This window comes from Crocodylus siamensis, chromosome 1 (assembly GCF_052110815.1).
Source record: "Crocodylus siamensis isolate JL-2025a chromosome 1, ASM5211081v1, whole genome shotgun sequence".
NCBI classification, from domain to species: domain Eukaryota; kingdom Metazoa; phylum Chordata; order Crocodylia; family Crocodylidae; genus Crocodylus; species Crocodylus siamensis.
In genome coordinates, this window is record NC_143395.1 from 241,398,663 (window position 1) to 241,425,018 (window position 26,356).

A 26,356-nucleotide genomic window follows, 5' to 3' on the forward strand; every position below is an offset into this window, starting at 1 on the left:
CCTGTTTCCTGACTCTAAATTACTGTACCCAACATTAGCTGACCTATATTTATAGGCTTTGAATGAGTAAAGATTTATACTTTGGTATAAAAATGTGAATGAGTGTTTCCATGTAGCCAATATGGAGGCTTTCCCAAATTCTTATCTTAAAACATTGCATTTCTAAAGTTCCTTCTTGCACTGTAGTCCAATTAAAGGCTCAAGATGAATAAATCCTGGTCAGCATGTTTCAGCTCTTCCTCAATTGGTGGTGCTAAGCATGCCTTTAAAGTGACAGAATTTGATTATTTCATTATCAGGCTCTCTAAAGTTTTTAGTGTTGGTATGGTTGGATTAACAACCAGGAATGAAATTACATGTGAGCTGTGTTTCTTAGAATGTCAGAAGTCCTGTAGTCTCTCTTCCTCTCATGGGATCCAGCATTTTTGAGGTCTCTTTTCACTGCTCAGTCCTCTTTCCTGTGTACTACAGTAGAGGTGAAGATTTTACACCAACTGTCAAGTATGGCAGTGATAAAGAGTTGTAGATAAGAGAGAACCCTAAGAGTGCTAATATAGAGCTACATAATGTCTTTCTATACCTTGATAAGAAAAATGAGTAATTTTAGAAATCCGCATATCTGTAATAATTGGCATCCATGTTTCTATCTGAAAAATAACAACTTTATTTAAAGTTCCTTGATGGTGGTACTATTATAAGGATAGTCTGTGATGCTTACCTATTGTTCTTGATCACTGGGCACTGACAGATGTGCAGGGCCTTACTCTAACTCATGGCAATTTACATAAAGCGACATGAGTTAGAGTGCCCTCGCCCAACCCCCAATAGACCGAGGTGTGGGGAGGAAATCAAGCCTCTCTGCAGGAGCCTGCCTGCAGGCAAGGAGTTGCCACTCTCCCCTAGTCCTGCCCCTGCCTCCCAGCTCCGTGCTGTCAGCAAGAAGAGCAGGGAGAGGGATCAAGCTGCCAGCTGGGCTTTGCCTGGCCTGAGCTGGAGGGGGGGCTGCAGCAGTGAGGTAGTGGGAGCCCAATCCACCCATCCCCATCTAGCTCAGGCCAGGCAAACCCTAGCTGGCAGCTCACTCCCCCTTCCGCCTCCCCCCTCCCTTCCTGCTCACAGCCCCAACCACAGCCCACAGCCCCTAGGGAACACAAGTTGTCTAAGGTGCTCCAAAGTGGTCCCTGATCCCTGATAAGGGTTAATTTGTCACATGATTGGCCATTTTCAAAGTGTTCTGCAGCTATGCATGGTGTCATGGCACAGCTGGAGAGCACTTGCAGGGGGCCAATCATGCAACAAAAATAACTTCTGTCTGCACCCATTGTGAACATGTTATACCTGTATGCCTTTAAGTGGCAAGTTCTAATTCCAATTCTAAAGTATAATCTAGATTTTTAGATTAGACCAAGATATTTTAAGTGGGCTGTTGCAATTTTTAAAATAATTATAATGAACTGGATCTTTGAATAATGAATCGAGCATATGAGGACTACAAGTTCATCTGAAACTCATCTTCCTTTTTCTTGTCTGACAAGGTCTGAACTTTGCCTGCCAGTAGCTGACAAAGGGACTGCCACCTAAATAATCCTGTCTACACTGTTTTAGTTTACTGTGTTTTTTTCCTGTAACACTTGATCCTGTTTAGCAGTAAATGTTTTAGACATTGTTTCAAAATCCACATGTAAAAGGGTTTTTTTAGTTTAGTTTCTTTTTGCTTTGTTTTGTTTCTTTTTGCTTTGTTTTGTTCCCCCTCCTCCCCACCCCTTCCTTAAAATCATTTGAAATTTTCTGACACAGCCTCTGAGATAGTCATGTTAAAGTGTGTTGTGCATACCAAGCTGATTCTTATACAAATACAGAATGATCTGTCAAACAAAGAATCAGGTGAAACATGTACATCTTAAGTGTTGGCATTTTTCAATGAAGGTGTTGAACTGTGAATGGCTATTATGAGCTCAGTCAATCAGTGTCTTACTGGTGGAGTATTAAAAGAATACTTTCTTGCCTTTAGATGTCACTTGTTCTTTAATCTGCTGCGAATAAAATTGACATGACAGATGTTAGTGAAAGAAGCAGTGCTTGAATTTTTCTGTGGTTCTACTTCCACAGAACTGGCTGTGGAACGTCTAGCTACAGAATTATGGAGAAATGAGAGAAAATGGAATTTGTTTGTGCTATCAATTTCATTCAAAAGCACTCGTAAAATTAGGATTCAGGATAGTTTATTCCATCCTCTCTTCCAGCAGCAAGTAACAGCAGCAAGTAAGTGTTTCCAGACCTACTCATTGATCACTGCAGACCTACACAATGAGGAAAGAAAAAGCACACAAAGAAAAACTGAAAAGAAACGTGAATGGAACCTCTCTTATGCAATAAAAGTCACTGTCTGCATTGTCAAAAATAATGAGTATAAGATAGAACAAAATGTAAATACTGGCTATTCTCTTACTCTACTAGCTTATACACCTCTATTCGCTTAGGTGGCATTTTGTTGCTGATTTACCAAGGGGGATACCAACACACACACACATACACACACACACACACACATTTTAAAAAGCTAATAGTGTTTGGAAGACCAACACAACCATTAAAAAAAATAGGAAACCTAGTGTCCAACCCTAGTAATCTTGCAATCTAGTTTTATGATTTAATGTTCTCATCTCAAAATACCTTTTTCTTCACACTCCATGAAAAACATTCATGCTTGAACTTTAACAGTCTAGACTAGAGAGGGGAGCTGATTGTTCAGAATATGAAATTGGGGTTGTTAAGCAGATGGTTAGTATATATGATGTAGGGTTTTGGTGTACAGAATAGTTGGTGACATTCTTTAAGTGTCCACAAGCAGGCATTTATTTCAGAGACATTTTTACTGGTGGAAAAAATAGCCTGAGAACAAGAACATACATAAGTTTCAGCCCCCTAGCTGTACAGCCTGCCTGTGGCTACACTTAAACAATGTCATCAAGGAAAAATCAGCATCATACACACTGACCATCTACTTAACAACCTCAATTCCATATTCTGAACAATCAGCACCCCTCTCTGCTCTACAAGGTTAAAGATCTACAGGCAACCCCTTGGGGCCAGCCCCACCTTAACAGTTTTGGAAGGGGACAGAGGCCACCCTGATTTTAAATTGTCATTGCAGATGAGCTGCATATGGGGAAATTTAAAGCCAGAGGCAGAGGGAAGCAGGGTCAGGGAGAGCACCCTCAAACCTAGTTCCTAGCTTCCCACCTTTGAAATTACTGCATGTGCCACTCACCTGGGAAACATGTAAGGGGCTTGGCCCCACGGTCACAGTCCCTTCCCAGACTAGACTGAGAAAGAATCTTACAGATACTCATTATTGCATAAGAGTTTCTCTCACGGGGAATACCTACTAGGTTTACACCTGGAAGATCTGTCTTCTGGAGAGAGCATGTTCCCCGAAGAGAAACTGAATGAATGGGAGAGCAGGAATTCTTGTAGTAGGAACCTACATGGCTTGTGTCCTATTAGGTGACTAAAATGGAAGAAAAAGTGTGTTATATAAAAGGAAATAGTTTGTAATAGTGTCTATCATTTTGGGATTTACAATCTATTTAGGTAACGCCATGAAGAGATGTAGTATTTGCTTTTTCCAACAGTTAGGATATGAGGTTAGAATTTCTGGAGGTCAGTTTTGTGGAAAAGAAGTGGTATCTGGATTGTAAAAATAAAGAATTTGAACTAATAGTTGTAGGCTTCAAAGGCTAGATGAGGTCTTAGTGATTCCTTGGTTTTTAATTGTTTGTGTTCAGTGGGACATGCACTTTTGCAATCTTAGCCAGTTTTTAACAGAGATCTTGTCTGAAGAGAGTTTCTAAGGTTCCCTAAACATTCTTCACCAATTTTGATAGTTTTACATATGTAGTCATCTACTACAAGATAAACTATATCACAAGCATTTAAACCAATGCAAAGTCATTAAATGGAGCTTTGGTGGTATAGGTGGCTTTGGCTGCTGGCGCTTTCCTTGAGCCACCCCAAGAAAAAGCATACATTGCAGTTTGGTCCTGGCACCCACTGGCCTGTCTCTGACTCAAGATGGGTCATTCCAACCTGCAACTGAAAATGTTTCCTTCTGCAGTATTGCAGAAGACAAGACAAAGATTTAGCTAGTTATGTGAATTAATGACCATAATAAAGGCTTTTGTTTTCAGATTTGTTATACTGTGGTTATATTCTCTGAAGTAAAATGACCAACTTTGGGAGGCAAAATCTGGGACATAGTCACAGATATTCCTCAGACCTCTGTAACCAGAAGCAGTCTACCTGATTAGTTCAAGGCTTCAGGTAAGTTAATTAGAAGAGTTAAGTAGCCTGGTTGTAAACATCTATGAATGTGGCTTGTATGGTTGTATATGTTCACATGACTGCCTGAAAAAATTAGCCTTCTCAGCATAGCTAATTAAGATAGTTATATTCAAGTTATTCTGACCATCTGGTACCTACCAAATTAGAAGCAGTAGCTGAATTGACATGGCGTCAGGCAAGGTCAAGCCACATCCCACTGACAGAGACACCAGGATACTTTCTGGGTGCCAATCAGAAATTGATTTCTCAAGTTGTGAAGAAAAGATCCAGAGGAGAGCCACGCGCATGATCAGAGGTCAGGAAAACAGATCTTACGATGACAGGCTGAGAGCCATGGGGCTCTTTAGCATGGAAAAGCGCAGGCTCAGGGGTGATCTGATGGCCACCTATAAGTTTATCAGGGGTGACCACCAGGATCTGGGAGAATGTTTGTTCACCAGAGCGCCCCCAAGGGATGACGAGGTCGAACGGTCACAAACTCCTGCAAGACCGTTTCAGGCTGGACATAAGGAAGAATTTCTTTACTGTCCGAGCCCCCAAGGTCTGGAACAGCCTGCCAGCGGAGGTGGTTCAAGCACCTACATTGAACACCTTCAAGAGTAAATTGGATGCTTATCTTGCTGGGATCCTATGACCCCAGCTGACTTCCTGCCCTTGGGCAGGGGGCTGGACTCGATCTCCTGAGGTCCCTTCCAGCCCTAATGTCTATGAAATCTATGAAATCTATTTCGGGAAGTTCTTGGGATACAACCCCAAGAATCTGGGACTGTCCTGGAAAATTCAGGATGGTTTCTCATTTTACCTAAGTATCTGAGCAAAGACCTACTAGTGGAAATTTCTGGATCAAAACAAAATATTACTTAATCTTTCTTCTAAAAAGAGTCACTGTTATCTTATCCTTGGAAATCACTGCTCACTGTTGATGGAAACGGACAAAACCAGAGACTAAGAGCAACAAAAATAATTTGCAAGTGATCTAAGTCCATTGAGGGCTCCCGGACCATGCTTAAGCATAGTGAAATTAATTAAGTATAGATTCAGGTGACAAGATACTCATGGCTGTGCAAAAATAGCTTCCTTTTTTATTCATGGTATATTTGAAATAAACAACTTTATAGCCTTTCTTGATAGACAAGGGAAATTGGGAGTATTCAGTATGTCCCAAGATCAGTCCCTTCTTGATGTTCTTTTTCTCCACTTTCCACACAAAACTATTCCTGGCTTTCTGTTCTTTGATTATTTTTTCAACAAATGCTTCTGAAACACTATGTTGGGGGGGAAAAACCATCTGATGTTCTTTGCCTTCTTTGTTGAAGTTCCACTGAGTCATTCTGAGATAAATGGAATTTTCTTCTTCAATCCAAGGCTTAATTATGGTAATTAGTCTGTGCAATTTGTAAAGTTTGGCAGTCAATTCAGCTCCTAATATGCATAAGCCTCTTTCTGTTACAATTTGAGTAGGTTTAATCAGTTTTAAAAAGACAGTGTCTTACTCTGTCTGCGTGGCACACTCTTAGATTTTCAGATTGGATGTTATTCCAAACTGCTACATCATTAGCAGTTTTAATATTTTTAATATTCATGAAGCTTTCATTTTAGCATTAATCCCCAGCATCTGTGATTATGATGGGCACTTCAGGGATCTATCTATTGTGTGTCTACTGAGAATGAAAGGCCCAGCAGTTCCTGGCAGTAAATTAACCCTCACAATGCCAGTTGGTGCCAAACACTCTTTGAAATACTGCCTTCTGCTGTGTTCCTTTCTATTCAGATTTCACACTAATGTCTGATTCCCTCTGCAGACACCAGCTTCATTTCTTTCTGATAGCCATCTGTGGCACCATGAATTTTTTCTTCCTTTTTCATTCACAGAATGTATCTTTCACTGTGTGCATTTTTTCCTACACTGAGTATTCAGTCAAATGAGGAAAAAATAGTCCAAAATGTCATGTTATACTTTAAGAGAAAAGATGCATGTGAATAAATTTTATTTTTTTTAAACAGAGAAGGAAAGGGGGAAAAACTTTTGAATTGTTTCTGCTATACTGGCTAGAACGAGTCTCCTTTTCTGGGTGCTTTTTTTATTGAAGAATTCTAGTCTGGTTCTTAGAGGTTTTAAGTTGTTTATAGCTATATGGTGATAGAAGTTTAATATAGTGGATGGAGCACAGATCTAGTATTCAGGATACTTGGGTTGTCTTTTGTTTTCCATTAACGTGTCATGTAATCTTATGGTAAAGACTTTGCCTCTGTTTCCCTTTCCATCTTATCTGCCTTGTCTATTTGGTAGGTAAGCACTCTGTTTTTTCTCTCCCTCTCCCTCTCCCTCTCCCTCTCCCTCTCCCTCTCCCTTTCCCTGTATGGATCCAGGGCCATACAAACAAGGGTATAAGTGTGGTACTACCGTTATAAGTGATCAGAAACCTATCCATACCCATAACAGAATGGAAATTCAGCACACAAAACTGATCTGTACTTTCACACACAGACTGATTTAAAAAAGGTGGGACTCAGTCTAAGATCCACCCCACCCCCAGGCTAATATGTTTTGTTGGCTACCAATCTAAACTATTCTGCTTACAAAAAAACATGTAACTTAGATCGATTCTACCTTTGGCTTTTTGGACATTTGTACTTAGCCAGGGTTGCTAACTCATCTGGGACATATAGACATTACTACAAGATAAACTATATCACATAAACATTTAAACCAATGCAGAGTGGCTTGACATTATTTTCCTTATGTTTTTCTTGGGTCATTTTTATTAATTGTGACCTGGATTCAGTCCTCCAATTGCACAGAAATTGTAGACTGAATTCTTTACCTCTGATTCATCTTTTGTTGTCTGCTTTGAAGCCCCAAGTCAGACAATGTCCTGCGTTCTCAGAGTCCATTGTAGTCTCTATAGGACAGACTACCCAGTGAATCCACATCTTCAGTATATCTACTGGCCGACTGCATTCTGGTGGGTCACACTAGTTAGCTCAAATCCCTCTCTCCCTCCCCAAGCTCATAGCCTCGAGGTGGTTGAAGTTTGTTTCCCTGTCTGCAAGTGTAGGTTTTATATCAGTTTCTCTAGTTTCTAAAATGTCAGTGAACTTCATCATGGTATGAATAAAGGGGGTTTCCTTGTTTGCATTGTTCTTTAAGTAATTCATATGTTTTTAATAATATAATTTAAAAGAAATGCAATTGTGGAAAAGCCACTGCCCTCAAAGATAATAGGTCTGTCATTTTGGTCAACATCCTGCCTTAATTCCTAGCACAACTCCTATTGACTTTAATTGAATTCTAAGCACATATCTGCAGTGGTATAGAGCTCCAAGAGGAAAACAATCCAGTTAAATGAAAAGGAGGGTAGGAAAAATGTATTAAAATGAATAGTATCACTGACTGCCAGGAGATCTGTAGAGAAACAGGAATTTGACTTCACGATATCCAGCCTACACTATATATTTTTTGTTTTCCCTTTAAATGTCACACTGCTACTATGACACTTCTATGCTGGTAGCTCTTCTGGTTTGAATGCTAATGTCTGCCAAGATTTGTACCACCACCTTGTCATCACTGCCCTGAGAAGGACTCCACATTATGATGGCAAAAATACAAACAGCTTTTCTACACTTGCATTACCACCATTGCTGCATATTTTAATGCAGTTAATATATTTGCTCTGCAGCTGAAAACAGAGGTGTAACATTATATCTCTAAGAGGTGTAAGGCTTGCCAGAATCTGGAACGGGCTTCCAAGGGAGGTGGTGCTCTCCCCTACCCTGGGGATCTTTAAGAGGAGACTGGACAAGCACCTGCCTGGGGTCATCTGACCCCAGCGCTCTTTCCTGCCCAGGGCAGGGGGTCAGACTCAATGACCTATTGAAGTCCCTTCCTACCCTAATATCTATGAATCTGAGCACCCCACGTGGCAACTCCACATGAGGCAGAATCACTATGTGCTTCACCAGTGGCGTGGTGACCATTGCTCCAGCTGCGCCTGTTTTTTCACTTGCACCTCTTCTCCCTCCCTGCCACCTACCCAATAAGGTCAGTGCCTAGGATGCCGACCCCCTTTATTACTCTACTGGAGTTAAAGAACATTAATAAACTGCTATGGCATAGATTGCAGTCAGATAATTGAGTCAGATAATTGTATACATACTTGTGTTCATAGTGTCAAAGCTTACTTTTCCCTTGCTTATGGAAAGCAGTGTTTTAATCTCTCTCAAGTAGCTGTGGCAGAATCAGGCACTAACCTAGATCTATTTAGTCACAATGCTGAGCCTTCACTATAACACCATTCTGGTTTAGATGGTGAAAAATGAAACTGGCTTCCAAATGACACCGACCACTATGTTCCTTTGCACACAGTTCTGAAAGACTGATTTTTTAATTTGTGACACAAGAGTATTGAACTATAGTGATACCGTCAAAAACAATATGCCTTACTTTCTTCTTCACTTCTTTCCAGATTATGTGGCACCTCTTCTTTCATTTAAGAGGATACCAATTACAAGCTGTACTCACCCAGTCTCAAGAATTGTTGATATTTGATCATAGACACGTGTACAGCTCGGGCACTAAGGATGGAATTTGAGAGGTTCCATTTGTATTACTAATGGAGCAAGAGCCTTGCAGTCCTATAAATAAAAGAAAGGTGACAGGACTTGCATTATATTTAAGAAAGCAGGACTCTAAAACAGAAATTCCTTCTGTGTTATTTAATAGCCATTGCGGAAATACGGAAACCTACAGTTTGAGGTCTGTTAATCTAAGTAATCTAAACTAAAGGTTAAGTCACACAATGAACAACTATCAGTGGATTTTGATCAAGTTTTACTAGGCCCATAAAATCTAGAGGAAGGGAAGATGTTCGCACTTACTTAGGTTTGCACTGGAAAAGGCTCAACTTTATGAAGTCCCATATAAATATGCAAGCCCAAAACAATCCCCGGACCCTGCTTCCAGCCACCAGCTTTTAAATAGCTACCCTTACTACTTAATTGGATGGTGGGGTCGGGAGACAGAGCCAGGATTTGGCAATGCCCTCTGCCTCTTCCCAAAACCAGTGTCTGCCCAGTTTGGGGAAGAGGCTGGGATTGGTTATTGCTGCTCCCCTTACCTCCTGGTCTACAGGAGAAAAGCAGCTGTCCCCCACACCTTCTCAAGACTGGGCTGACCTTTCCACAGCTCTAGTCCTCCTCCCCAGTGTGTAAGTGTTCAGTCTCCCAAAAGAAACTCTTCCAGGAGTAATTTAACCCTGGTTTTTACCAGGTTATTTTATTCCAAAGTGGCTATTTCTGTTGCAGGAGAAAAAGGCTGAACATCTGTACACTTCAGGTTTCAACCAGGAGACTGGAAATTCTCTTGGTAGAAACTGAGCATCTGCACCTGTCCTTAAATGCACTTTCTGTTCTTGGAAAGAGACAAATTCCTAAGAGGCTTCTTTTCTATTCTTGGTTTCTGTTTGGTTACAATCAAATTTTTCCAGCAAGATTGTACTTGTGATACTTCAGACAAGCATTGGACTTTGAAATATAGCTGATCTCACCAGAGTTGATGTGATATGCTTTAAATGTGAATACTGTCTAACCATGAGCTTACAGCTTGAGGCCAATCAGTATCTTAACCTCACCAATTCAAACTATAAAAAGGACCATTTTAGTGATTGTTCCATCACCTTTACTCAATCTCTTTCCCCAGATTTCTCTGTCTAAGCTCCAAAAGACTTTACATACACTCTAAATGGCCTTCAATAGGCTTTCTGCCCATTTGGCAAACTGCTATGAAGTGACTAATAGATTTTCCTGATTCCACACTCAGAACCCTCCTTTTTTTTAAGTTGTACTGTAGTGTATCTTTTACTGATACCGGTTGTACTAGGAAGACCATAGTGGACCTAAATACAGAAAGGGGATTTAGGAAGGGAAAATTCACAAGAGACTCAGAAGAATTAAATCAGGATATGAGTGGGCTTGTTTACCTCTCCTTCTCCAGTTTTCTTCCATTCATGTCAAATAGTAGCTGAGTCATGGCTGGAGCTATGGACTGAAACATTTTTTAAAGCAAATATTTGAACACATTGTTTAAATGTGTTTAATATGTGTTTATGGAGTGGGGTTAGTAAAGGCACTGTATTCAAATAAACATTAGATATTCCATTGGATAACATACCAACTCTCCACATTCAAATTAATTATTATTTTGTGCTGTAACTGTTTCTAAACCTCTGGCACAAGATGAATAAAATGTTTAGAAAACTTTTTGTTTATGGTCTTATTGGTGCATTCATCCATATCAATGACAGAAATTTATCTTGCTTTAGCAAATCAACAGATTTCTTTCTTCTGCTAAATGTTTTTGGCAACACATATGAAGAGCACAGCAGTCAGGGTTCCACTCAAAGGCATCAGATAACCGAATGGGTTACTTCCTCCATTTAAACCAGCTTGTTGACTTGGCAAAGAGCCTTGGTCAAGTAATACAACCAGTGCTGCTGCCATTTGTTAATTCTGCATAATTAAACACCAATTATACATAGTATTGTTTTGTCACAGGCTCCTCAGCTGGCTTTCCTTTATTATGGTTCCATGCCAGTTTCTTTCCTTATTACCAAAAATGACTTCTTATTTGTTATTGTAATTAGGAGGTTGAAAAGAAACCATATTTTTCTAAAACAAGAATAGCAAATGATTATTGAAGCTGGCACTTCATCTTATGAGAGGGACATTATATGTTATACGTGTTTTCATTCTTTTGCTGAAGTATACAAAGTGAGGATTCTGCATTGCACTAGTTGGGGTCTCCTTAACATGAATCTATATATTATCATGAATACAAATACACGAACATGACTAATGCTTAAGAGTTTGTATTAAAAAAAGACAAAAGAAAAGAAATTCAAATATGCAGCTAAGATTCATAGATGTTAGGGTCGGAAGGGACCTCAATAGATCATCAAGTCCAACCCACTGCATAGTTTTCTTGGGCCCTGATTCAGCAGCTCATCCTTACTTAGCAGAGTAGTTATTAACATTAAGTGCATGTTTAAGTCTCATTCACATTAAAGGGCCTTAATTGAAGCAGATCGTCCTTTAATATTGTATTAAGTTTATATGTAGGTGTTTTGCAGTGTAGGGATGGACTTACAAATGTTGAAATGCTGCTAAACTAGGGTATTAATACATTGCATGTGGCATGACAGACTACTGAGGACTCTGTGACCTTCTAACATCACTTTTTTTTCCCCCCTTGACATTCTCCATTGCTGCTATTACTGATATAGCCCCACTACATCATTGGGAAGGGACATCTTGCCCACATTAGCCTATTCTGTCTCAGAGCATAGGGATCAGTTAAGCAGAGAGTTGGAGCTGGATTTTATAACTGAAAGTTTTATACTGTCCCTTGGTAATGATGAGTGTATGTATTGATACATACTTGCCATTTGCCTTTTGTTTAATTAAAAGATAGTAAAAATCTTTAATTAAGAAATCAAACAGTGTGTAAATTATTCAGTTTTATTCCTTATAAAAGAAGCTTGTATTGTAATGAAAGGATGTCTTATAATCCAAAAACATATATCCATAGAACCACACCCTGCACCCCCACGCACAAGATACAAAAGTAAGACTTTATTTATGAGTTATTATTCAATCCTCTCTCTCTATACATACACATACATACACATTAGAACCTAAAAGCTTTGGTAGAACTTTATTGTCTCTATAGCTCTTAAACTATATGTTATTCAGCAGTTACACAGACATACTAAACCCATATAATGAATACCCTCATAAAACTTTTATTGAAGAACAATTCTCTATGTGAGCAGCACAAGCACATTTCTCAACAAAACTTTCCCTTTCTTCCTCTTTCTCTCCTTTTTCTTGTAACTTTTGTGCCCTTCTCCACCCTGTCCTTCATAGTTTGTACTATATATTTTGGACGGATTCAAATTTTTGAATTAAAATAATGTTAATAATCATTTTAAAACATGACAGCTTTGGGTGTGTTAAAAAACAAAAATTTAAACGATCAACTTGTATTTTACTAATCCTCAAAAACGCAAGATATATTTACGTGCTGAACTTTAAACTCTCTGTAGTCCCATTAATTTCATCAGAAGGTATCTAAGTCTTGTTATAGTTGTGAGAATGAAGCCATTTTACATTCATTTACTCAATAAAACTCAAGTCATTAATCTAATATGTACTTAGTATTTTTTGAAGCAAAAGCTTAAAGCAACTATTTTGATTCATTTTCTGCTAATTAATGTGCACCTTATGCATTATTTTAGTTCATAAACTCAAGTAGGGAAGAAATACTGTTCCGTCTCACTTTGGGCCCTAGCACATTCACCTGTGCCCTTCTCCTGTCATTCACAATTCTTTCTTTTTTTGTTTCTCACATATATTTTAATATGTTATTTCTAAAGTGCAAAACTAACAATTCTAACAATAGCTGGCAAATATCAATGTGGTATGCATCTATAGTAAGCTTGTAGTACACTGAAACCCCAGCAAACAGAATGAATATTAACCACCAGCACATAATTCTCTTCTCACCACAGAACAACCTTTCTTTCTCGCAAGATAAAGGAAATTTTTAGAGGGAAAACCACAGGGAACCTTAGAGTACTTGAGCACTGGGGTTTCTCTGTAGGGCAAGAGAGATGCTGCAAGCAGAAATGAAATCCCACTGTGAGGGAGAGAGGAAATATGTCTGTGGTTGTTTTTCCTGTTGTTTTTTAGTAGTATCTGTTTGAACCAACCCATACTGCTGGAAAGATAGTTATTACTAATATATTAATATTATGGTAACACCCAAAATGTGATAGGTATTGTGCAAATCGATCAATACATATGTGCCTTGTAATGTTCCTAATTAGCCAAGAGGTGTTGGAGTAGGCCCCAAATGAACAAAGCATTTAAACCTAAATCTAACTTTACTCAGGTGAGTAAATCATATTGGCTTCAGGACTGATCACATACTTAAGTACCTTCCTGAATCAGAAGTTAAGCACCTTCCTGGAGCTTGAAGTTGGGTTGAAGCATCTACTTAAGTGCTTTACGGGATCAGGAGTTCAATAAACAGGATGTAGGTTTGCAGAGCCACTGGTGCGTGATTAATGCAACTTGTCAGAGAGACATCTCTACACATGTGTATGTATTTTATATATACATTCCTGTGCGTGGTGATTTCCCATTGATCCAATTGCAGGACAATGTGAAAAGTTGCATTTGTAATTCACCTGGGATTGCTTCTCCTTCAGTCTGCCCATTAAGGCAACTCTCCTGAAGTTACTGTTGATAAGTCTGTCCAGGATCAGGGAGAGGCGGAAGGTCAGTTATCTAATACACTGTGAACATTAGAAATAGGAGATTTAAAGCATGAGAGAGGATGGCTTTCTAGTTTTGCTTTATGATAGCATTTGCCTCTAGCCACAGAAGGTCCCAAGACAGTAGACTTCAATAATGTTGCAATGCTATGTATGGAAAAGTCATTTCAGATCATCGTTAGAGATTTTTCTTTAATGATTTTTCTCCTCCATTCCATACTGTTGTAACTAAGTAACCCCATTCCTCTGGCCTTACAGAGACAAGGATATGAAAGAGGACAAATATAATTTTTATAACTCTCTGTAAAAAATACCTGAAATAGCTTGGCTATAGAAGAGGGACATATACAAAATATATCATAGTCAAATCCAAATCTTAAATTTAAGATGATCCCAATAATTAGATTTTATACATAAAAAATTATACATTTCTTATAATATTTAAAGTATAGAATCTAGTTAGTGGAAGCCATCTTAAATCTCCCCCCCCCCCCTTTCCCCACTGCTGTGGTGGGGAAAGCAGTGGCAGGAGGCAAAGGGGCCCAAACCCTTGCCCACTGTCATCTCGTGCTTGTGACTGTCCCCCAAATGTCTGCCCCTCACTCCCAGTTTGTGGCCCTCAGTGCCTCTGCCTGCTCCCAGCCCTTGCCCCCTATGTCTATGTCTGCCCCTCTACTCCATGCTTCCCCCTGCAGCCTGCCCCCTCACCCTACAGCCTGCCCCCTCACCCTGCCAGCTCCACCTTGCCTTCTGCTGCAGTTCTCTGTCTCTGGGGGCAGTGAGCAGCAGTGGCAGCCCCCTCCTAGCCTAGCTCCAACCCAGCCTGGTCAGAGAAAAGTGGTGACAACTCCTAGTTGGGTCAGTTCAGGTCTTATGGTACTAGAGCTGAAGCAGAAAGTAAAGGCAGAGGGGAAAGCTTTATGTGGGGAACTGGCACAAATACAAGGGGGCAAACGGTGGGAGGTGTGGGGCAGGTTGCAGGTTTTCCCCCAGACCCTATGGTCCACCAGCCTCATGCTCCAGCTTCAGCCCTGACCCTGAAGCCAAAGCCAGAGCTGAGCCAGCCCCAAGCTGCCCCAGGGTGGTACTTAAATCAAAGACAAGGCTTCTTTGTCCCCATGCTGATGGGGAGGTGGAGAAGACATCATCTTGGATTTGAATAAATGTGGTACCTTAGTGTGCACAGAGATGAAGGTTTATTGGGACTTATTTGTGTTGACTTGCATAACTTCATTTCTTGCGTGTTTTCTCAAGGTTGTCATCCTTGTTGTGCAAAGTGCTAATTTGGTGAAAAAAAGAGAATGAAAGTTAATTTCTGAAGTGAATTATTATTATCGTTGTTATTTAGATTTATATTGTGCCCTATCCAAAAGACTCTGAGCAGTTTACAATAAATAAGCATTCAGGATTCCCCAAAGAACACCACAAAAAGTGAGAACTCCAACCCCTCCACCTCTACAACCGCCACCTTCCTTCCCAAACCCCCACACTAGCTAGTCACTGAAGCTTCACTGAAGTTCAGCTGAATAGGGCTAGTCTCTGAAGCTTCAGTTGCTGATTCAATTCGGTGGAGATTTGGCCCAATTCAGCAGTCGAATCTCCAAGTCCAAATTGAATAAGAAGACCCTTTAATCAAATTGGAACCCTCCAAATCAATTCAGAGAGATTTGGAAAGATTTGATGATTTGGACATAGACACAACTTTAAATGTTTTTTCTACATACCTCAAGGTACCAGATGGCTCATGAATGCTGTGATGGTGGGGTGGATGGAGCGTCCAACAGGAGCGGGGAGGGGGTCCCCAGCAGACTCAGCAGTGGACTAGAAGCACTTCCAATCCACTTCTGGGTCCACAGGGGAGTGCACGGGGGGACTCCCCCCTGCCTCTCAGCTCAGCAACTCATGCCTCCTGGGTCTGGGGAGGCACCCGGGGTCCCTCTGGTCCTCTTCCGGGGTCACCGCCAACCATATGCCCCCCCCCAACACTCCTATGAGATGCGCCATCCACCCCACCATCTCAGCATTCACAAGCCACTCCTGATACCTCAAGGTATGCAGAAAAAACATTTAAAGTTGTATCTATGGCTCCAAATCAGCACTGAATCTTCAGATTAGGATTCAGGCACATTGAATCAGGACAGTGAATCAACTAATCGAATCACTGTCCCTGATTCAGCTGAATCACACACCCCTAAGTAGCTGACCTTTCTGCCCCATCCTATCTACACCTCCTAACCCCACCCACATCCAGTTACAAAAACCCTTAACCCCCACACTCCCCATCTACACATTTCCACCACTTCCCCCCAACCTTAGGAGAGATAATTTTCATGTGTACACCTCCATGCAAAATCTGTGGGTTACCCCTTGTTGTGTGGTAGAGAGTCTAATGAAGTATTCAGTCAACAATCAGAGGCAGCTGCTACTGCTTTTAAGTAGACCTGTGCAAAAGTGTCCTGAGTTTAGGTTAAGTGAAACTGGCATATTTTATTCTCCGGGCTGGGGTAACCATGAGGTTCCCATGAAGTTTCAAGTTTGAATTAACCCCAGAATCCCCCAGCAATGTGTTGTGAAACAGTTCACTGTAATTTTTTAAACTAGAGAGAGATTGCATCGATATACAATGAACAGTAACAAAAGATATTACTCTCCACTGGCAGAAACAGCTGCAAGAGAGATTTGTAGTTAATACTAATAAAAAAACAAATTGGAAACAGTACTGTTTCAAAAAATCAGTTTAGGTTTTCTGTAAACATGACTATTGTTTTAAATTTAGCAGATCTCATACTAGAAAAATAAGGTTTTGACTGGTGAAGACAATTGTAGTTAAAACCTTACCAGCACCACTTATTTCCTTTCATACAGAAGAAAGTAGTGTGTGTTTATATGAGTGATATAACTAAAGCAAATTATTTTTACATACATATCTAGTCAATTATGCTGCTTATATTAACGCCACTGAAGTGCCCACTTAGTGTTGGCCCTGGTAAATGTAATGTAACTAAAATGCACAGTGGCTAATAGTAAAATTATGATACAAATACAGAGCACTTGTGCAAGTATTCTGGGAGTTGGAGGAGAGGGTGCTTTAATTTAGAGCAGCTCTAAGACCCGCTTTAATTAAAGCTTTCAGACCATCACATGTATCATTATCCCCATGCTGAAAAATGGTGGCAGGTGCGCTTTAATTGAAGCTTGTCAAATGAGCTTTCATTAAAGCACCCACATTACTATTTTTCAGTGTGGGGACACTGATGCACATGACACTAAAGTCTGCTGGGGTGTGATTATTACCACACTACAGCAAACTCAATTAATCAAGTCTGCTCAATTAATCAAGTCAGAGCAGTCTCACTGCATGTGTATAAGCACCCACAGCTTCCTCTCCTAAAGGAGACACTAATCAACTCTAGTATTGATCTTATACTAGTTAAATCTCCAGTGCTTACATAGGCATTTTATATAATTTTATGGCCCGCATTGTCACAATAATTCAAATATTTAATTTTGAAAGACTCGTGAAGGTAGAGAAGAATTATTAACACTGTTTTGTAGAAGTAATCGTAGCCATTTTCTACTACAGCTAGCAATGAGACTTTATCAAACTTCCATTTTTCAGATTAATAAAGCACTCCATTGCTTTAGAAATGTACCTGTCTGAAGTTCATTTTATAGATAAGAAATGGAGAACCTGGGTGCCTCTACACATGCATATTAACGAGATGCAATAAACTCTGGTGCTGGATTGTAGCACATTGCACTGGGTCAGAGCAGCCCCAGCTGGCAAGAGGCCTGAAGGATCAGCTTGTCAGCCCAGGGCTGCTCCCCCCTACCTCAATGTGCAGCAGAGGGCCTGGCTGGGGCACAAGTGAGCTTCAGTGTGGAGGTAGCCATTGGGCCATCCCCACACTTATGCACTTTCATGCCCTAGCCAGCCTCTTCAGTGTCTGCATGTGTAGTGTTGCAAAGTTTTTTACTCCTCAGTAAGATAGTACTTATAAATACAAGTATTTACAAGTACTATTCTGGTGTGGAGTAAATTAGTTTACTGCAGCCTAATAGGGGCTCACATGTAGATACACAACATTTACTGCACAGCTAATTAGTCTACTGCACAGTAAAAGTATCTTTAGACATGTCCCCTGAGGACTAGCTTGCCAAAGGCATTTCATTCACCTGAAAAGGAGTTAAATGTTAAAACACCTTTGAAGATGGTTAAAACACCACCTGTAAAAAGGGCCAATTTGGTCCCTATTTTCAAGAAGGAAGGAAGGAGGATCTGAGTAATTATAGGCTAGTCAGTCTCACCTCCATCCTCGGAAAGGTCATTGAAATAATTATGAAGGATCATATTTGTGAGAGTCCAGCAGGAAAATAATACAGCAGGGAAACCAGCATGGATTCATAGCAGGTAGATCATGCCTGACCAATCTGGTTTCATTTTAGGATAGGGTCACAAAATGCTTAGATGCAGGAGTAGAGGTGGATGTCATTTTCTTGGACTTTAGCAAGGCCTTTGATACAGTATCTCATCCTATTCTCATAAATAAATTAAAAGTCTGTGACATAGATGTTTCCATGGGCTGGTGGGTGGCAAATTGGCTTAGCAATTGCACCCATAGTGGTACTAAACAGGTCAGTATCAACCTGGAAGGATGTGGGCAGTAGAGTCCCACAGGGTTCGGTCCTTGGACCTGTACTCTTCAATATCTTCATCAGTGACTTGAATGTGGGTGTGAAGTGTACTCTGTCCAAGTCTGTGGATGATACTAAATTGTGGGGTGAAAGAATACTAAATTGTGGGGTGAATTACACTTTGAAGGGTAGAGAATGATTGCAGGCAGACCTGGACAGGTTAGAAAAGTAGGCAGTACACAATAGGATGCAGTACAAGAAGGACAAGTGCAGAGTGCTGCACCTAGGGGGCAAAAATATCCAGTACACCTACTGGCTGGGAAGCGACCCTCTCAGCAGCACTGAAGCAGAAAGGGATCGCGGAGTCATAATGGACTCCAAAATAAACATGAGTTGTCAGTGTGACAAAATCATCAGGAAAGCTAACCGCACTTTATCATGCATTAGCAGATGCATGACGAATAGATCCGAGGAGGTGATACTTCCCCTCTATGCGGCATTGTACTGAAGAAGGTCCAGAGGAGGTCTCTTGTATGGTTAGGGTCTTGCAGGACAAGCCCTGTGAGGAGAGACTGAGGGACCTGCACCTCTTCAGCCTCTGCAAAAGAAGGCTGTGAGGTGATCTTGTGACTACCTACAAATTCATTAGGGGGATACAGTAAAGGATCAAAGATGCTCTGTTCACCAGGGCGCCTCTTGGGGTAACAAGGAATAATGGTCACAAACTGACAGAGAGCAGATTTAAGCTAGATATCAGGAAAAACTTCTTCATGGTATGGGTGGCTAAAATTTGGAATGGGCTTCCAAGGGAGGTGGTGCTCTCCCCAACCTTTGGGGTCTTTAAGAGAAGGCTGCATAGGCATCTGGCTGTGGTCATCTGACCCCAGCACTCTTTCCTGCCTAGGCACAGAGTCAGACTCAATGATCTGTTGAAGTCCATTCTAACCCTACCATCTATGAATCTAGCATCTATGAAAGATATGGCCCACACTGACTTGTTCAGTGTAACACTGTATGTCCTTGACAGAATTAGAGATTGAATTTGGTATCCCAAACTCAGTTTAACTACCTAACTAGTAACTCATCTTTTATTTCAAAATAATTTTGTCTATCTCTCCTTTAACTCTTTTTTTTCTCAGTTGTTTTGAGTCACACTTCCCTTAAAAAAAGGTTACTTTCATACAAAATAATCCGTATTTGACAAACCATTTCCACTGTGTAAAATGAAACCTTTGGGCACCTGTACACATGTCTGATGCTTTCTAATTAGAATACAGTTGAGCAGACTCAATTAATTGATTCTACTGAAGTGTGCTAATTAGCACTCTCCAGTAAACTCAGCATCATGTGTATTCAGCATCCCCACATTTCAGAATGGTCATGGGGGTGCTTTAACTAAAGCTTGCTAAAGTGCTCCCACCACCATTTTGAAGCACTGTGCGTGTTTTAATGAGAGTGGCTCCAGAAACCCACTCTAATTAAAGCATTCCCCCCTCCCACCCATCCCAAAGCATGCATAAAGATGCCCTCAACATGACCTTATTTTCTGCAGCAGATGGAGTCCTGGTACCACTCACAGCTCTGGCTCAGCCACCCATTTGTCTTTTCATGCCCATACATAAATTGTATGAATGGTAACAGCTTTTATATTTTGGGGGCATTGTCTAATCTCCTAAGTACATACCCAGAGTTCTCACTTCATATTTGTTTTTACAGTAGCCAGACTAGACATGGTAATAGCAACATTTAAAATTAAATTATATTTTTAAAAATTAAAAATGTAAAATAACAGAATATAAACATATGTATGACAGAAACCCTGAGCATATAGGAATTCTACTCAACCTATTACAAAAAAGTATTAGCATATTTACTCAAATATAAGATGAGCTTAAATGATCACCCAAGAATTCAATTCTATATGTGGAAAAATTATAAAGCTGTTATCATGTTCTAGGTAAATAATCTAATTGTTGGAGGTTTGCCTTGGATTTGTCCCCCTCCCATTGCTAAAGAAGGAAAAATAAATCTGGGGAATCAAGTGCCCTCCCCTCCCACACCCATTACTGTCAGGCTGCTCTCTGTGAACACATGGAAGTGAATGGCAAATTTGAAAACATTGACTTCAAACTAGGCATGTCTATTGTAATTTGCATATTGACTTCCCCTACTTATATTTAATACAAATTATTCATGACCAGAAGGTTCATGACTTAGCATATAGTTCATTGGCTGGGCCCCAGCAGACACGACAGCATTTCAAACCATGGTGACCCCACAGCTCAGTACATGTGATCCATGTGCTAATTAGCCCCATACTCATGATTGGAATGGGGTGTTCTTGTCACAAGTCCTGGGATGCTCCAAAAATGTAAAAGCATAGGGCACAGGTCTGGCTCTACCTCATGTAAGGAGGGACCACACTAATTACATGCAACAGGCTGAGGGGAAACAGTTTGGGACCCCATTTGGTGATGTTTGCCAGACATTTAAAGCTGGTGAAGAAGCAAGAATTTTTGTTTACTTTGTACATCCTACCAGCATCCTTGAAAATACAGTTCTGGAAACTAGGTATTTGAAGTACATTGAAACCTGTCAGCCACACCCATTTTCATGACCATGTCTCTCTACCAGTCCCAGAGAAGTGGATGGTTTCAGAGCTTGTCAGAAGTTGGAATCCCCTTTCTGCAGAAGCTAGTAAGATTCTGGGGTTGAGGGAGTTCTATTCTGAAAGAAAAATGTCATGCTGAGGACATTTTTTAAAATTAAAATAATCAAAGAGGCACATTTAAAAAAGGTCTACATGAAATTAAACTTATGAGCCCCACCTCCAAAATACATTGTTCAGTCAGAAATGGTTTCCAGTACTTTTAAAAGACAGATGAGGAGCCAGAGACAAAAAGTGTTGACAAGAACTTCTTAGACTACTGGTTCCATAGTATAAAATCTGAAAGCCTGGCATGGCAGGGGGTGGTGAAGACAGCCAGCTCCAGGAAGGGGATTCCCCTGGTGCTGTACGAGTGCAGGAGCTGCAAGTGAGCTGCATGGAGGCCCCATGATAGAGGCAGACCAGACACGCTGCACTTCTCGCCCCAACACACAGTGCAGGCTGGAGCCACATGCCACCAAGTACCAACATCTGCAACAGGCACAAGCAGCCCTGTCTGCTGCCACTGCCAGCTGTGGTGCCTATGTGCCAAATGGGGGAATGTGTGTGTGTGCCCACACACACACAGCCACACCCCCCACAACCCCTCGACACACCCCACCATATATACCCCCCACCTCCAACCACTCCCTGCACACACAAGACACAAGAGTAAGACTTTATGTATGAGTTATTATGCAATCCCCTCTATATACAGTGTGCAAACACAAATCATGACAAATGTTTTTTGCAATAAAATTAAAATGTTATAGTAGGTGTTTGACTTTTAGTGTATGATTTGGTTTTTTTCTGGTTTGAAGATGGCAACTCTTCCCTCCTAAAACAAGTATTTCCAGGGGCAAGAGGGAGAACTTCCAATGGCAAAGGTCAGGGTTTAGAGGGTGGAACAACCAGTCCCAATCTGGCAAGCAGGGGGCTGGGCAGTTGTCAAGGGCAGGACTCCCTATGCGCCACTCAGCAGCTCACCAAAGCTCATTAAGCAGCCCTCCAGCCAAAACAATGGCCCACTCCTGCTCTAGATTTTCAATTGCACAGCTACAGCAGAGGTTCTCAGGCTTTCTAAGCTTCTGTTGGAAGACCCAAATCCTAACTAGAGCTATGTTCATAAAATCATAGAAGATTAGGGTTGCAAGGGACCTCAGGAGGTCATCTAGTCCAGCCCCCTGCTCAAAGCAGGACCATCCCCAACTAGAGCATCCCAGCCAAGACTTTCTCTAGCCAGGCCTTAAAAACCTCCAAGGATGGAGATTCCACAACCACCTCTCTGGGTAACCTGTTCCCATGCTTACTGCTATCCTAGTGAGAAAATTCTTTCTAATATCTAACCTAAACCTCTCTTGCTGCAGTTTGAGGCCATTGCTCCTTGTTCTGTCGTCTGTCATCACTGACAGCAGTCCAGCTTCATGCTCTCTGGAATCCCCTCTCAGTCTTCTCTTCTGCAGATTAAATAAACCCAGTTCCCTCAGCCTCACCTTGTAAGTCATGTGCCCAGTCCCCAAACCATTTTCATTGCCAAATATTCCCAGGATGTCAGGATTCTAGGGTACACAGCAAAGCCTGGAACCCCAGCCCAGCCCGGATCCTGAGGCACTCCAAGCATCTTCCTGTGTAACTAGAAGCCCCGGATTTTAGAGTCCAAACTAAGCTAGTACAAAACTCATGACATTAATCTCTTGTAAATAGGGATGATAACAATATCTGCTTACCTCACAGGTGTATTGGGAAAATACAATAATTAACACTGCAAGCCCTTGGCCCATTTCTCAAAGATATGTTTGGAGACCTACATCCAAATGGATATTAGGCATCTCTAACTGTCTGTAAAGAACTTGCATATTATGAATAAGCCCATGTGAAAATTTATCATTCCATCTTCAGAGCAGGGGCTAAATAGTTTGCAGTATATAAGCCATAAGGTCGCACAATGAACAGCAAAGAGAAAGCCAATATTGACTAGCTATTCATGCAATGGGAACCAGCCACCTTTCCCCCTGAATAAGATAAGATCCTGTGAGGAAAAACTGTGGTCATGCAATTAGCAACTGTCACAACTTCTATGTGCAAGGAGTATATATTGAGTATTGTTGACTGCACATTTCTGAATTTCTGCGTGCTTAATTTTGTGATCTTAATGTTCTTTTAAAAATAAATTCTACATAATTCCATATGTGCCTACATTTATTGTGGAAATGTTTTTTTGCTTGCTCGAATTTTGTCGAGACTGATGCAGTATTTCGTATTTTCCTTATAGATATTTTGTTCATTATCTGTGTAGTCTGTCCCCCTGGTCTGCAAGGCTTGATGTCAAATCAGAGTTTCAAATGTTGCTTATTATCTACCCGAAACAAATATTGGGGACTTTATATGAATAAAAGTGAGGTTCTGGTGTTTTTCATGCCCTCAACCATTCTAGTTTGCTTTTTTCCTCTCTTATAATTTCATCCCCTCCCCTTTCAACAGCTGCTGTATCTCAGCACTATTCCAGCCACTAAAAGTTTCTCCCCTGAGGCTGTAGTGCACCTCTGTGACCTCTGCAGTGCTTTCAACCTCAGCTGCAAAAATTATGGGTCTATTTTCAAGTCCAGGTTCTCAGTGTGATAGTGAGCTCTATGAGTCACAGGTTAGTTTTACTAATCATCTTTATAATGCAGAATCTGTTTCTGTTTTCTTCAGATATCTGTTTCCAGTTTATCTTAATAAAAAAAAATCTCAAGTTGTTTTCTTAAAAGGTGCCATACACAAAACCCAGTTCATGCTTCCCAACCCCCCAGTATTTGAAAATCAGACTTCATCTATTACCTTGCAGCTTCCCTTAGTTAGCTGACCTTCAGAGTCTAGTGTAAGTCAATTCAAAGGTTTTTGCTAAGCTGCATCTTCAGCATTGTTTATTTTCTGCCAGCTAAACTATATAGTTTCTCTTTGAAAAGACGCCGAAGGCTCAGCAAGAAACTCACTCTTTGAGACTGGGAGGGTGTTTATGAATTAGGTAGCTGACCAACAAAATCTTTGCAAGAATAAAACGAGATTCCAGTAAAAATATACAATTTCATAACTTAAGAAATATTCACAAATTAAGGAATCATTGGTTAATCACCAATTGGATTATTTGTTTGTAAATACAAAGTCAAAATATAGGGTGATGATAAAATTGTACAGAATTAGGTTTTGTACCAGCGGAGTAAAAGGAAGAACTGTTGTTTCTGACTATGAACATTATATTTAAAATCAAAACTTTGACACTAGATTATGCTAGGTACTTATAGCTGCAGACTAGACCTATTTTATTCTCCTCTCTCACTCTCTGTCCAGAATGATCCAATTAAAGCCTAGTTGTGAACCCCAGCCCTTCCCTCCCATCCCATGGAACTGAAACAGTTTCTCTCATTGGTTGGCTGTTTAATAGAAAGGACAAAGATTAAAGCTGGCATTTTCACTGGAGCTTTAGACAGCTAAGCACCTGCCTGCCACTGAAATTCAGCAAGAGTTGAGCATCTAATTCTAAAAGCTTCCTGTGAAATTCCCGTGTTGAAAGTGTTTTAAATGTTCATTCTCCAGGCACATTTGAAATGGGATTTTCTCAGGAACCATGGGAACTGGAGTTAGGTGCCTGACTTTCATTGAATTTCAGTGCCTTACAGAAGACATTGGAGAAAAAATAGGTGAACCACCATGACCGTGGTCCATGCTGTCTGCATCTTCTGAATATTTTTACTCTGTCCTCCATCAGAACGGAAAAAGCCTTTCTAGTTGCTTACTATTTTAATACAAAGGTCAAGGCTTAAAATGAGTGTTTTCACAGGCGCTTTCACAGCACAGGAGTTAGGGAGTGAGCTGTCCTATAGACAGGAGAATGAACTAAAGAAATTAGTAGGACAGTGTCCATGATCCAAGATGTGTCTGTCTTCTGAAAAATCATAAGGTAGCTAGCTGTACATGAGCATGGAGGCTGCTCTGACATGCTGTAGTTACTAGATAAATTGAGTCTGCTAAATACAATGTCCAGCAGCCTCCTGATCTCATTTATTCACATCCTCACACTTCAAAATGGTGGTGGGGGCACTTGAACTAAAGCCTGTCAAATAAGCTTTATTTCAAGTGCGCCCCACCACCATTTTGAAGTGTGAGGATGCTGATACATGAGCCACTGTGGCACTTTAATTAAAGCAGCTCTTGGAGCCACTCAAAGTGTCATTCCACCCCCCACCTCTGGAGCACAAATAAAAGTTCCCATAAATTCTTAGTTGTTGGCACACTGTTACTGTGTGTGCTGAAACTGTGGCCACGATCCTCAGCTAAAGTAACCTGGTATAGTACCCTGAAGGCAATCTTTAGGAAATATACCAAGCATCTTAGAAGTTCTACCATATGTATAATATTGGCAGGAATTGCCATTAAGAAGTCGACAGTGACCAATAACATGCCACAATAATATTATATGGCCTTTCATGTTATAACTACTTTAGCATTCCCTACAACTGTACCATGTCAAAAAGTGGTATTGTTGTTAATTCCTTAATTGCAACTTCAGTATATTTATCTATGAACTATCTTTTTCTTTGATTATTAATATCTCATGGTAACAAGTAAATAAGAATTGTCTGGGAGCAACAACAACTTGAAAATTGGATTCTATGTCCAATTTCACCTTGGTTGAATGATGCATATAAAAATAAATGCAAAAGAGAATCAATATAGTCATTATCTGATTCACCCTCTGACTATGATAAATGAGGAATCAGGTTAAATTCAACCAAATTTTATTTGATATTACACTGCTAAGGAAAATTCATATTTTATTTTATTTTTATGGATTTTATTTACTCTTTAATAATTACTGTTTTTCTCACTGTTAGATTTCCAGTAGATTCTCTAGAATTACTGAGCTCATGTTCTGACTTATCAATCTCATTCTGGAACCTGATCTATATCAAGTGTCCACATGTGTGACATGCTGTTAATTCCCAATGTTTTGGTAAAAATTTTATTCAGAGTGTGAAATTCAGACAAATTTACATTTTTCTACCTAGATTTTTACAAATTGTATCTTACATTATTGAAACTGACTTCTTTGCTGCCACTATGAAAGCATAATTCTTTGCTACAACTAAGAGTATTTCCTAAAACACTGCCATTCAGCAAATTGAAAATAATTAGATGCAAACAGATCGTGTATTATTTTTTTTTCTCAGTGGATGCATCTAATTTACTCAAGCATCACTTTACTCAAGATTAGAGCAAATTACTGCACAGTAAGCATCACAGTCTACATGTGCAGATACTTACTGCACAGTAATTTACTCTAATCATGAGTAAATTTGCTACCTGTAAATACAAGTAGCAAATTTACTCAGGAGTAATTACTACACAGTATGAC

General features: G+C 40.3%; 1 protein-coding gene and 1 long non-coding RNA gene across 2 annotated transcripts in view; one reads left to right on the plus strand and one right to left on the minus strand.

Moving 5' to 3' along the window:
• Nucleotides 1-26,356, plus strand: part of ROBO1 (roundabout guidance receptor 1) — a 796,429-nt gene that overhangs the window by 210,694 nt on the left and 559,379 nt on the right. The gene's annotated exons all lie outside the window — the stretch shown is intronic.
• LOC149874316 (uncharacterized) overlaps nt 14,783-26,356 on the minus strand; it is an 86,091-nt gene continuing 74,517 nt past the window's right edge. Inside the window, exon 5 of the long non-coding RNA XR_016443793.1 lies at nt 14,783-14,958. This is a non-coding gene — a long non-coding RNA (uncharacterized LOC149874316). The remainder of the gene's footprint in view (nt 14,959-26,356) is intronic.